At 39.8% G+C, this 13,851-nt stretch overlaps 1 protein-coding gene across 48 annotated transcripts in view; it reads right to left on the reverse strand.

The window, feature by feature from the left end:
• Positions 1 to 13,851, reverse strand: part of TMCC1 (transmembrane and coiled-coil domain family 1) — a 246,912-nt gene that overhangs the window by 26,443 nt on the left and 206,618 nt on the right. Inside the window, exon 1 of one of the 48 annotated variants that reach the window (XM_024355665.3) lies at positions 13,532 to 13,671. The exons of the other annotated variants lie outside the window; for them this stretch is intronic. The gene's annotated coding sequence lies outside the window, so the exon portion shown is untranslated. Of the gene's footprint in view, positions 1 to 13,531; positions 13,672 to 13,851 lie in introns of those variants that run through there. 48 annotated transcript variants of the gene reach the window in all.

Consider the following 13,851-nt stretch of genomic DNA (forward strand, 5'->3'; position numbering starts at 1 on the left):
TAAACTAGGCTGTCTTTAATCTGACTTCCGTCCTACTTGGGCTGTTTGGAGCCATAGTGTGTCCTGGCTCCTACTCAGAATCATCAACATGCCTGCAAGAGTATAGCTGATAGAACCCAACGTCTTCAGCCTCTAAAAAAACTAACCCATAGCTTCAGCAGTAAGGTAGTTTAACACCTGAAACCATGAATCACTGGACTACTGGAACTCCTCCCAATTCTAGCAGAAACAATTTTTTTAAAGGAGGGAGAAAATGGGAAATAAGCGGAGGGGAAGAGAGGAGAATGATGGAGTGAAAGAAAGGGAAGGAGAGAGGAAAAAACCAGAGGAGAGGAAGAAGAAGAGTGGGGTGCAGAGGGAGAGTAAAGGAGGAAAGAAAGAGAAAGTTACATTGAACTACAGAATCACAGGACAGGGGAGGAAAACAGTTGTGATATACTCTGAGTTAGGAACAAAGTCCTTAAAGGGGAATTCCATGCTCTAGGCATTAATATACTTAGCACTTAGCTATGAGTTATGAAGGCACCAACTGAAAAGTGGTTCCCTTTTTCAACAGCCTTTGCTGGCATATTAGGCTGTTCATATATAACAACATAAAATTAGATTTCTCTTCTTTTTTTTTTTGAGACAGAGTTTTGCTTTTGTTGCCCAGGCTGAAGTGCAAAGGCGCGACCTCAGCTCACTGCAACCTCTGCCTCCTGGCTTCAAGCGATTCTCCTGCCTCTTCCTGAGTAGCTGAGATTACAGGCGCACGCCACCACACCCAGCTATTTTTTTTTGCATTTTTAGTAGAGACGGGGTTTCACCATGTTGCCCAGGCTGGTCTTGAATTCCTGACCCCCAGTGATCTGCCCACCTCCCAAAGTGCTGGGATTATAGGCATGAGCCACTGTGCCCGGCCATAAAATTAGGTTTCTAACTCACTCCAGATAGACAATTAAATCCCAAATATAAAAGGCAAAATTTAAAAACCTTTCAAAGGCAGCACTGCAAAATAAGGAAGGCTTTTCTTAAATATACAAGGAAAGGCACAAATCCAACAAACAAGATTATTGAGTCTGGCTCCATATAGTACAGTAGTGAAGCATGGATTCTGGCATAAATGGCTTGGGTTCAAATCTGGCTTTGCTACTAGCAAGTTATTTAGACAAGTTACTTAACCTCCGCATCCATTTCATCAACTGTACTAATGCTCACTTTAGAAGACAATTATGAGGATGAAATGGGTCAACAAATATAAAAGGGCTTAGAACAGTACCTGGCACTGAGTAAGTTGTTAGCACTGTTTTTGTACCATGAAAGTGGTTCTTTTAAAAAATTTAAATGTTAAGAGTTCCTAGAATATATTCCCGTCCAAGATCTTTCCACATTTCAGGCATGAACAAGAGATACGTAAAGAGTGAACCAAAGGAATAATGTAATTCAACATTACAATAAAAGTAATATAGTCACCTATGCTAGATATAGTTGGCCTCGTGGCTATACACTTGGCTAGCTAACCTTCCAATCTTAAAAACAACATTACAGGCTAGGCGCAGTGGCTCATGCCTGTAATCTCAGCACTTTGAGAGGCCGAGGCAGGCGGATCACGAGGTCAGGAGATCGAGACCATCCTGGCTAACACGGTGAAACCCCGTCTCTACTAAAAATACAAAAAATTAGCTGGGCGTGGTGGCGGGTGCCTGTAGTCCCAGCTACTCAGGAGGCTGAGGCAGGAGAATGGCGTGAACCCGGGAGGCACAGCTTGCAGTGAGCCGAGATCGCGCCACTGCACTCCAGCCTGGGCGACAGAGCGAGACTCTGTCTCAAAAAAAAAAAAAAAAAAAAAATTACAGATGTTGTTATCACTAATTTACAAATGACTTGATTGCCTCCCACCACCAGTTATTACAAGGCAGGATGAGGAAAGCAGCAGCAGTCCCAGCTACTCAACAGGGTGTCTTTTTCTGACCATATCCTGAGGGGCTTTTGTACTCTCCTGTCAGAGTCCAGAGCATCAGTGCAGCAAATACCGCCCATTCACAGCTGATATTAGAATTTGTAATTAATTTGTATAGAAAAAGGTAAAAATCAGTCAGTTAAATATATTTTGACTGTTTATTATATGCAAGGCAATGTGCTAAAAAGCTAGGGATATGGTCAGAAGCCACAATTCTGATCTGTTGCTGTAACAGACTATGCTGCTTTGTCTGCATTGTATCTCTTAATATTAAGAGATAGTTTGTCAGACTTAAATTTATCTATTAACTGATCTGAATTAATTTGACAGAAAACAACCCAAGAGAAAATCTAAACAGCAACACCTCAACATACAGATTAATCAGGGCAGAGTGGTGCCATTTAGAGCGCAGCATTTAACTTAGCTTTGTTACTTAGCTCTGTCTACTTTCTCTAAGTAGATGAAAGTGTCAGAACACAATAGCACCCAGCTTTGAGAATAATCACGTGTAAAGGCAATGTGGTGGAAAGGGCAAGAATAAGAAGACCTAGGTTCAAACCTAGCTTTATCACCTTACTAGCTGTGTGGTTTTGGGTCACCTACTTGTTCTCTTTCAACCTTAGTTTTCTCATCTATACAACAGGGTTATCATTTTCTAATGAGATTTTTTGAAAAAATGTTAAAGATGTATTAAGTCAGATGATGCCTGCCAAACATGGTAAACTAATTAGTTACCTTCTTCCATCACTTAACCTGGCCTGTACGTTCATTAATCAAAATCCAAATACCTATTTGTAACTAGAAAAAATTAATAAATTGGCCAGGTGTGGTGGCTCATGCCTCTAATCCCAGCACTTTGGGAGGCCGAGATGGGCAGATCACTTGCGCTCAGGAGTTCAAGACTAGCCTGGGCAACATGCCGAAACCCTGTCTCTAAAAAAAAAAAAAAAAAAAATTTGGCCGGGTATGGTGGCACACGTCTGTGGTCCCAGCTACTCAGGAGGCTGAGGTGGGGGGATTGCTTGAGCCTGGAAGGTCAAGGCTTCAGTGAGCTGAGATTGTGTCACTGCATTCCAGCCTGGGTGACAGGGTCCCCCAAAAAAGAATAGTGACTCAGGCTATAATATTCAAGAATCATTCTCACAATACTTTAGAATGAAGTATATTATATACGATTATAGTCTGAAGTCTGTTAATGTGGGAAAATGTTAAAAATTTTCTATTTTCTGAGCATGTGCTAACCAGGAAAAGGAGACGGTAACAAAAAAGGTGCTTTTATTACCGAGAATTAAAAAATACATATAATATTCATGTGCAGACAAGCCAATGTGACTATAGAACTGCTCAATAAGTTCTCCTTTACAAGTTAATTCCTGCTACAAATACTTCAATGATACAGTGTCATTAAAACAGAATATTTCTCAGCCTTAGCTTAATTCTATTTATTTCAAGGAATTGTGATAAGATGAAATTCTAAAGTAATGAAGGAATCCAAAATGCTCAATAGGGTCTATGATAATCTGGCTCTCCCTGAGCTGGTTGTCATGGCTTCTTAGGAAGCTTGTGAAGAGTAGAGGCTCCAAGGAAGAGCTGTTCGAATGATATACCCCTAATCCCACGTTAGGACTAATTACTCTTCTTACTCTTAAAAATCATTTATTTGCTGATGAATTCTAAATGTACACCACTAGCTCACACTTCCCTTAATACTAGACTCAGATATCCAACTACCTACTTAGTATCTCTACTTGCATGTCCAACAGTCGGTTCATTTTTTATTTGTTTTTGAGACAGAGTCTCGCTCTGTCGCCCAGGCTGGGGTGCAGTAGCATGATCTTGGCTCACTGCAACCTCTGCCTCCTGGGTTCAAGCGATTCTCATGCCTCAGCCTCCCAAATTACATGGGATTATAGGTGTATGCCACCACACCTGGCTAATTTTTAGTGGAGGCGGGGTTTTGCCATGTTGGCCAGGCTGGTCTCGAACTCCTGGCCTCAAGTGATCCACCCTCCTTGGACTCCCAAAGTGCTGGGATTACAGGCATGAGCCACCACGCCTGGCCAATTCTTTTTTTTTTCTCATATACCTTATATCCATATCCAGTTAATAACAACATTAATAATCATAGTTGCTAATACATATAGTATACTTGCTATGTGCTAAGCACTGTTCTAAACCCTTGGCATGTACATTGTTTAATTCTTTATTTTTTTTATTTTTTTTGAGATGGCGTCTCACTCTGTTGCCCAGGCTGGAGTGCAGTGGCATAATCTCGGCTCACGGCAACCTCCACCCTCTGAGTGGAGGCAAGTCTTCTGCCTCAGCCTCCCGAGTAGCTGGGATTACAGGCGTGTGCCACCATGCCCGGCTAATTTTTTGTATTTTTAGTAGAGACGGAGTTTCACCATCTTGGCCAGGCTGGTCTTGAACTCCTGACCTCATGATCCACCCGCCTCAGCCTCCCAAAGTGCTGGGATTACAGGTGTGAGCCACCACGCCCGGCCTCATTGTTTAATTCTTTATAGTAACACTATGGAATGGGTATTATTATTTATCCTAATTTTATGGCTAAGAAAACCAAAGCACAGGGAATTTAAGTTGTTCAAGATCACAAATTAAAGAAGTACCAGACTCAATGTTTGAACCCAGATAGTCTAGCTACAGAGTATGTGTTATTAACCACTATGTATACACCATATTGTCCTAGCAATGCAACAGTCTCCTATAACTGCAATAATATTTTTATAATTATCTGCAGAGCAGCCAGAGTAGTTCTTTTAAAACATAAGTCAGATTACGACACTCTTTTTATACCTGTAACTTTCCAGTGGCTCTCTAGGTCAGTCAGGGTAAAAGCCAAAGTTCTTACAATGGCCATGATCTACACCTGCACCACTACATCCCATAAACTCCGTGACTTCATCTCTCACTAGTCATCCCTTTACTCCACTGGCATCAGCTACAGTGGCCTCCCCTGTTGTTCCTGGAACATGAGAGACAGGCACCCATGTCAGGGCTTTTCACGCAGTGAGTGTTCCTTCTTTCTGGAGTGCTCTTCCCTCAGACACCTGCACGGCTTGCTCCGTCACCTCCTTTAAGTCTTTGCTTCAATGTCACCTTAGCAGCAAGGACTTCTCTGACTGCCTTATTTATTTATTTATTTATTTATTTATTTATTTATTGATGGAGTCGTGCTCTGTCATCCAGGCTGGAGTGCAGTGGCACAATCTCGGCTCACTGCAACCTCCGCCTCCAGGGTTTAAGTGATTCTTCTGCCTCAGCCTTCCGAGTAGCTGGGACTACAGGTGCGCACCACCATGCCTGGCTAATTTTTCTATTTTTAGTAGAGATGGGGTTTCACCATATTGGCCAGGCTGGTCTTGAACTCCTGACCTCGTGATCCGCCCACCTTGGCCTCCCAAAGTGCTGGGATTACAGGTATGAGCCATCATGCCTGGCCTGCCTTATTTAAAATTGCAAATTTTGGTTCCATTATGAACTTCCTATTTTCTTTCTTGACTTCATTTTTCTACATAGAACTCTTTACCTTTTGACATGTATTTTTATATTTCATAAAAAACTAGAATATAAGGCCCATGAAGGTAGACATTTTTGTGTTTTGTCCACTTTTGTTTCTCTAACAACTAAAATTGTGCATGGCACTTAGCAGCTGCTCAAATATTTGTTGAATGAATACAATTTCCTATTCTCTTATTTATTCAGAGTATTTTTTGGGTGTGCTATGTTCCACTCTTTCATTAGAATCTGAAGTGTTTCCATTTATTGTATCACCAAGAAATCTTAACAAGCTTATTTATAACTTCTTCATCTGTGTTATAACAGGATCTTATTGCATCAGAGATTGACTTTTAAAAGCTTCCCAAAGTACCTTATCTTCATACATTAAAATCAGACATTTTATAATTTTTTAAAAAGCTTAGAGTTCATTTATACTCTTGCATGAATTGCCCTAAAATACTTTGGTATTCTCGTTTTATTAAAAACATGTGTTAAATGCCCAAAATTATTTTTCTTCTTTGTGAACTACATGAATATTTCTACTCCTTAGATAGACAGACATTTTCTGAGACTACGAAAGTGGAAGACTCAATCTGGTTTATGTGTAAATACGATGATGATAGTAGCAAAGGTAATAGTAGTAACTGAGTGCTTACTATGAACCTGGTACAAATCTAAATGCTTTGCTTATATTAACTTGGTTAATCCTCAAAACAAACCTAGGAGATATTTACTATTTTAATCTCCATTTTATAGCCGAAGAAATTGAATCAGGAGAAGTTAGGTGACTTGTCGAAGGTCACATAGCCAATAAGCAGCAGAGTCAGGATTTGAACTCAGAGGACTTGGCTTTAGAGTCCTTGCTATTCACTGTGTCGCTTGTCATAAGTCATAACCACTACCACTTGAGCAGCAGAATAGGGAGGCACTGATGATTTTTACAGAGTTAGACTCTGGGCCAGGCCTGGTGGCTCACGCCTGTAATCCCAGCACTTTGGGAGGCTGAGGCAGGTGGATCATTTGAGGTCAGGAGTTCGAGACCAGCCTGGCCAACATGGTGAAACCCTGTCTCTACTAAAAATACAAAAACTAGCCAGGCATGGTGGTGCACGCCTGTAATCTGAGCTACTTGGGAGACTGAGGCATGAGAACTGCTTGAACCGGGGCGTGGAGGTTGCAGTGAGCTGAGATGGAACCACTGCACTCCAGCCTGGGTGATAGAGCAAGACTCTGTCTCAAAAAAAAAAAAAAAAAAAAAAAAAAAAAAAAAAAAGAAGAAGAAAAAGTTAGACTCTGAATGGGAATCCCACATATGTGATTACATCCTTTTTCCTAAAATTTATTAACTATGTATATGCAAAGTATGAAGCAAGGTGCTATAGGAGATATGATGATGGTAGTGATACGGCACTGTTCAAAAGCAGCTTATATGATGGGGGGTGGAGACAGAAGGTCAAATAATTTGTTTTAATATGTAAAATGTGTATATTATAATATTTATGGCATTTTCCAAACATCTATGGGGATTCAGAAAAAAGGAATACCTGGTTTGAGATGGGGTGACTAAGAAGTTTTACAAAGCAGATGGTATTTTTGCTGCACTTCAAAATGGAATTCTGACAGACTTATAAAAAGGGTCATTTCCAAGAGGGCAGAAAAATTCTACATATTTTATAAAGCAGTAAATAATATAGTTTGGTCAATATTTAGGGAAAGTATAGGAATACTCACGGTTTGAATTTATTTTAATTTAAATAACCTTCCTTTACTATCTAACTTGCTAGGAGGTAAAGAATGATAAGTAGTCAACGTTTTTTTTTTCATTAGGGAACTAACATTACCAGAGCTATGTACTTAGAAGCTTAATCTGGTATCCATGAGTAAATGAAATGGAGTATACAGAGGCTGGTGGGTAGGAGGCCAGGTAGGAAGCTATAATAATCATAAGCCACTAGAACACAGTGCCAATAGAAATGAGGAAGAGGAGACCAGGTGCAGTGGCTCACGTCCGTAATCCCAGAACTTTGGGAGGCCGAGACAAGCGGATCACCTGAGGTCAGGAGTTTGAGACCAGCCTGGCCAACATGGTAAAACCCCGTCTTTACTAAAAATACAAAAATTAGCCAGGCATGGTGGTGCACACCTGTAATCCCAGCTACTTGGGAGGCTGAGGCAGGAGGATCGCTTGAACCTGGGAGGTGGAGGGTGTAGTGAGCTGAGATCATACCACTGCACTCCAGCCTGGACAACAGTGAGACTTCGTCTCAAAAAAAATTTTTTTTTAATTAAAAAAATAAATAAAATAAAAATAAAGAAATGAGAAAGGGAGAGGCCAGAAAAGCCCTAAGTGTTCCTACTTTTAGAGGTTCCATGCACATATAAAACACATAAAATATCCTCATATTAAATATAATTTTTAACTGAAAACTTAAGTTTTTCTGTTATTTTGCACTGAAATTATCTGACAAATTATCTGGAAACAACTACCTTATTTTTAGAGATAGGGTCTTGCTATGTTGCCAAGGCTCAAGTGCAGTGGCTATTCATGGGCGTGATCATTGTGCACTGCAGCTTCAAACTCCTGGCCTCAAGCAAGTCTCCCACATCAGCCTCCAGAGTAGCTGGGACTACAGACCCACGTCACTATGCCCAGCTACAAATAACTTTAAATATTCTTGACACGTATCATGAAGAAGAAAATATAAACTACAAATTGTTTTCAAATGAAATACTCAAATAATGTTAAATATAACAATTAAAACTGACAGTTGCATTTTGCAACTGTCATTAAATATTTATTAAGATTTAAAACTTCTCCTGTTTATATTTTAGATAATAGGGTTTCTGTAGGCACTTAAAAAGGTCAGTCCCCTGCCTCCCTGAGCCTACAGTGCCTGCTGGATATAGCAGCTCTGTAGATTTAACTGTGATACCCTCTCCAAGCTTCAGACTCTCTGCTACATAGATGACTCTCTCTGTCTCTAGGTTTAAATTCTCAATTGCCTAATGGCTATTTCTACATGAATATCCTTCTGTGTTTCCCCTGACAAATCAAAATCTGTCTCAAACTAAGCATTCAATGTCCTCGCCTCTCTTTCAAAAATACCTGTCTCCTTATAAACCTGTTTTCATCCTTTTTCCAGTAATCAAGAGTAAAATCATGTTTCTGATCTTTTCCCCTTCTTGCCAAAGTTTTTTTATTTTTATTTTTGAGACAGAGTTTCGCTCTTGTTGCCTAGACTGGAGTGCAATGGCGCGATCTCGGCTCACTGCAATCTCCGCCTCCCGGGTTCAACTGATTCTCCTGCCTCAGACTCCTGAGTAGCTGGGATTACAGGCATGCGCCACCATGCCCGGCTAATTTTATATTTTTAGTAGAGACAGGGTTTCTCTACGTTGGTCAGGCTGGTCTCGAACTCTGGACCCTCAGGTGATCCGCCCGCCTTGGCCTCCCAAAGTGCTGGGATTACAGGCATGAGCCACTACGCCCGGCCCTTGCCAAAGTTTTTAAGCAGCTTCTAAGTTCTACTGTTTTTGCTTTTATAACACTGCATGCCAATCCTTTTCATGCCAACCACAGGTGATCAGAGTATTATTTAAACAGTCTCCTTTTTTCCATTCTACCTTGTACACCACTGGTCTATGAGTATTCCAAGACTAGATTTATCTTTTTCTAACTTGCTTTCCCTAGTGTCTAGTAGCTGGGCATGTTTGGCACCCAACCGTATTATCTTATTAATCCAGTGAGGCAGGCACTATTCTAATTTTCTACATGAAAAATCTGGCTCAGAGGCTAACTCAAGCCTTTGATTCCAAATTGTGAGCTCTCTGTTGTATAGTACACCCATGTCTGATCTTTGACAGACTGTAGTTCTAGCATTACTTGGTTACCTGTAACTGAATAAAAATTATTTTTCTACATGTTAATAGGTTTTTAATTCTTTGTTTTGTTTTTCATAGATTTAGGGGGTACAAATGCAGTTTTGTTACATGGACATATTGTACAGAGGTGAACTCTGGGCTTTTAGTATACCTATCACCTGAATAGTGAACATTGTGCCCAATAGTTAATTTTTCAACCCCCACCGCCCCACCACCATCCATCCTCCTACCTTTTGGAGTCCCCAGTGTCTATTACTCCCCTGAATAAAAAATATTTTAAGAGAAATTTATTTAAACAGACAGGACAGCTTATTCTTCAGACTCTTGATACAATCTCAACAGATCAAGTTTCTGTCCTTTAAAAAATATAAAATCTTCGGCAAGGGATACTCCAGGGTGTTATCTTTCCTAAAATCTGTACTTAATTTTGAGAACACAGTTGCTTTTTGTACAACAGAATAAAGCAGATACACTGATAAAGTTGGTGTAAATGCCTGCTGTATATACTGTCTCTAATGTCTTAAGAATGTCATCAATGTTTAAAGATCCCGGAAATAAATTAAGGATATCTATGACAAATTGTAAAAAATTGCTTAAATATGTAAATAGTATGGACTTCAGAGACTTGTCTAGTTGTTCCAGGTTTTTAAATAGAGGTATCTGTAACTCCTAAAAGGGCTAATAAATCAATAAAACTTGGATTCCAAAAGACTGAGAATCAATGCACACCAGTGTTAACTGAGATAAGAAGAACATTCAGCTACTCAAAGACTTCTGAAAAGGCAAATTGAATGCTTAAGCCTCTGTGAGGGAATTACTTAAATGGTAAGGATCCAATTTTCATAATTTGTTTATGCATTTCTATACTCTGTTGATGTAGGAGTCGGGGAGAGTGGGAGAGACTACGGGCAGTACCATCCCTCCAGGTGGCACTAGGCCTGGGGGCATTTCTCCTGCAGTGTAGTCTCAACAATTACCTGATCTTAAATGCCAACAATGACCTCACTGAAAAATACTAGATGGATTCTGGACTTACTCCAGAAGAATGGGAAAAGAGGAGACACAGAGAACAAGGTGAGTTGTGGATGTCCTTTCCTGCCTTGGCCAATTCTTTCACATGTGATGAGCAATGGAAAGATTTCAGTTTTTCTGATAAATTACAAATAAAGTAAAGTAGAAAAGTATATGATAAAAGGGACGGATTCAGGAATTCTGCATATGAAAGGAAAAACATTTTCTGCTTTGTATCTAGGTATCTGCGGGGTAGGATAGCTTAGAGAAAATTAGGAGCAGATAGATGGGGAAAGCACATTATGGTGCTATGAGATTATGGATACAGGTTGTGAAAAAGACTGAGGCTTTACAATTTAATTCATTTTGCAATTATTTTTTCTTTATGTAAAACACTGAATAAAGGTGGAATCCCTGCTCTCAAGGAACACACAATCTAGTTGGTGAAACATGGAAATGATCAACTGAAATGCAGGTCCAATTAAATAAATGACATAGATATGACAGCAAAGTACTCTTTGAACACAGGAGGGAAGCATGTATTAAAAGAAGGGAAAGGGGCTAGCTGGGTGCAGTGGCTCACACCTGTAATCCCAGCACTTTGGAAGGCAGACACAGGAGGATTAGCTTGAGGACAGGAGTTTAAGACCAGCCTGGTTAACACAGCAAGACCACGTCTTTACAAAAAAGAAAAAAATTAGCCAGGCTTGGTGGGGTGAGTCTGTAGTCCCAGCTACTCAGGAGGCTAAGTGAGAAAATCACTTAAGCCCAGGAGTCTAAGGCTGCACTGAACTATGATCATGCCACGGCACTCCAGCCTGCGCAACAGAGTGAGACCCTGTCTCTAAAAGAAACTTAAAAATTAAATTAAAAAAAAAAAGATGAGAAGGGGACAGATAAGGCTCATTGGAGGAGGTAACAATAAAAATGAGCCTTGAAGAAATTAGTATCTGATACAGAAAGGGTAAGGAAAAGCATTTCAGGTTAACAGCCTAGTATGCAGAACAGTCCAGAAGAAGAAAGTGTAATAGCACCTTCATGATAACTGAATGGCTGACAAGGCTGTAAAATAATGGCACAGGAGAGGGCTGTAGTGAGAAATGGGCTGCCAAGGTAGGTCTAAACTACTGTTCTAAATTTTATGCCAAGGATATCACTAAAGGTTTCCCAATGATAAGAGCAGTACGATCTCCTTTGGGATTTAGACTTATAGAGCCAAAAGGCTACTTGACTATATCAAAATCTACATGTCCAAAACCAAACATCATAATCCTCTTCTAAATCAGATCTTCTTACACTGTTCCATATCTCAGGAAAAGCATCTATCTATCAAGCTACACAAGCCAAAACCAAACCAAATCAAAGCCTAGGAGCCATTCTTGACATCTTCTGCCTTCTACCTATATCCGATCCAACAATAAGGCCAATCAATTTTACTTTCCAAATTTCCATCATAATACACAACACTCTCCATCTACCTCTACTGCTACCACCTTATGATGAACTCTTATCATCTCTCTCCTGGACCACTCATCCTGATTGATCTACCTGCATTCACGTAGGTTCTCATTTAAGCTGAAGAAATTATTTTTTTTAAAAGGCCTAAATCACTCAATACTTAAATTCTTTTAGTAGCTTCCTACAATTTTAGAATAAACAAGAATCTGAACAGTCTATAAAGTCCTACGTGGTTAGGCCCTGGATCTACCTCTCTAGATACAAATACAAAATATTTGCATTTTTTAGTAGAGATGGGGTTTCTCCATGTTGGTCAGGCTGGTCTCGAACTCCCAATCTCAGGTGATTCGCCCGCCTCGGCCTCCCAAAGTGCTGGGATTACAGGTGTGAGCCACCATGCCTGACCTAGATCTTCATTTTACAGTATGTTTCCTTTCCCACGTACCCCACTCTAGTCACACTGGCCTTGTTTCAGTGCCCAGTGCTTATCCTATTTTTTCTCACCATAGTGCATTTGCAATATTGCCTACTTAGCTGCCTTTCTTCAACTCTCAGCCTGCCATTTTGCTAAATGCTGGGTATGTAATGATGAACAAACAGTGTCTGCTTTCATGAGGTTTATGGCTGAGTGGGGAAAAGTGGTAGAGAGAGAAAAACCAGTAACCAAACAATATAAATTGTGTAAAGTGCTACAAAGAAAAAGAACAGAATATTATGAGAAAAGGAATAGTGTAAGGGAGGAAAATCTATTTTAGTCTGGGAGGTCACAGAAAGCTTCTTTTAACAAGAACACATTTGAACTGAGTCCTCAAAGATAGAAAAGGAGGTTGCTACTTTAATCAGGCCATAAATGAGGAAAAGCACTATTACAGTAGGTTTCACACGCCAAGAAAATAGAGAATTTGGAATTTTATCATAATTGAGATGAAAACAGAGTTAAAGAAAGTAGCAATTCAAAAAGAGAAAAATAAAAAGGATTTATCTATTCACTGCTTCTTAGAATTGACTTGGTTGAAAGGTTATGATCATCTTACCAAAAAGGCTTACGGAAGGAACAGAAGGATGCTGAGAGGAAAAGGTCAGTAAACAGGGAGGAGGGCACCTGCCAGTAACCTAATGGAGTATATGGAGAGTTGTATTTACAAGGCTTACATAACCAATGAGTCAGCAAAAAGTCAGGTGTCAACGGATCTCTTCTGTGGCCACTCTAAGCAGCTAGGAAACTTGGCTCTCCGAGATAGGAATATACCTTCCAGTAACACCTGCCTAAGTTAGGATGAGGAAAAGTAAACTTTAATGTTTAGAAAAAAAACATAAGAAATAAGATCCAACTTAAAGCAAGGTGATTCTGGTAGGATTTTGCAAATCTAATGCAACTCATTTCTCTAATTTGTAATAAAACACTTATTAAAGAATCCAGAAGCAAGACTCCAAAATCTGCTAAAAGTAAAACGTACATTTTAAAGAGAAAACGTCCTTATCTTTTTTGAGGTCCATAAATATTGGAGGGCTACTCTCTACAACTATTTTTTCTCTAATAACGGCTAATATGTATAAACAGTAACAGAAAAAGGCTTCATATCAATAGAATTGGGTCTGGCAAAGGAAATATACAAAAGAGAACATAAAAGAGATTCAGTCATAGTAGAGGCAAAGAGATACAGCATTCACAACCACTTGATATCAAACAGCAATGACAATGAACCCAAGACAAATACCCACCAACGCACAGCTATGAAAATAGCAGACTCCTTATCCTGCCTTCCTCCACCTCCATACTTATGTTCTCAGCCTATTACTGTTCCAGTGGCAACAACTCTATAACAGGAGGAAGGCTTTATTTTTCCTTCTCCCGCTTCAGACTGTAGAAAAAGCAGGAAAAAAAAAGCATAATTATGACTATTCAAAGAAAAGAAAAGAGGTTTGTTAGTCTGCATTCTTTGCTCTGGAAATTTCTGGCTTCTGTCTGTTGAGAGACACATGAGAAAACTTGGATTATCTCTGAAGGTCACAACTGAATGACCACAAGTTATGTTTCTCCT

The sequence above is a fragment of the Pan troglodytes genome, chromosome 2, assembly GCF_028858775.2.
Source record: "Pan troglodytes isolate AG18354 chromosome 2, NHGRI_mPanTro3-v2.0_pri, whole genome shotgun sequence".
Classification (NCBI taxonomy): domain Eukaryota; kingdom Metazoa; phylum Chordata; class Mammalia; order Primates; family Hominidae; genus Pan; species Pan troglodytes.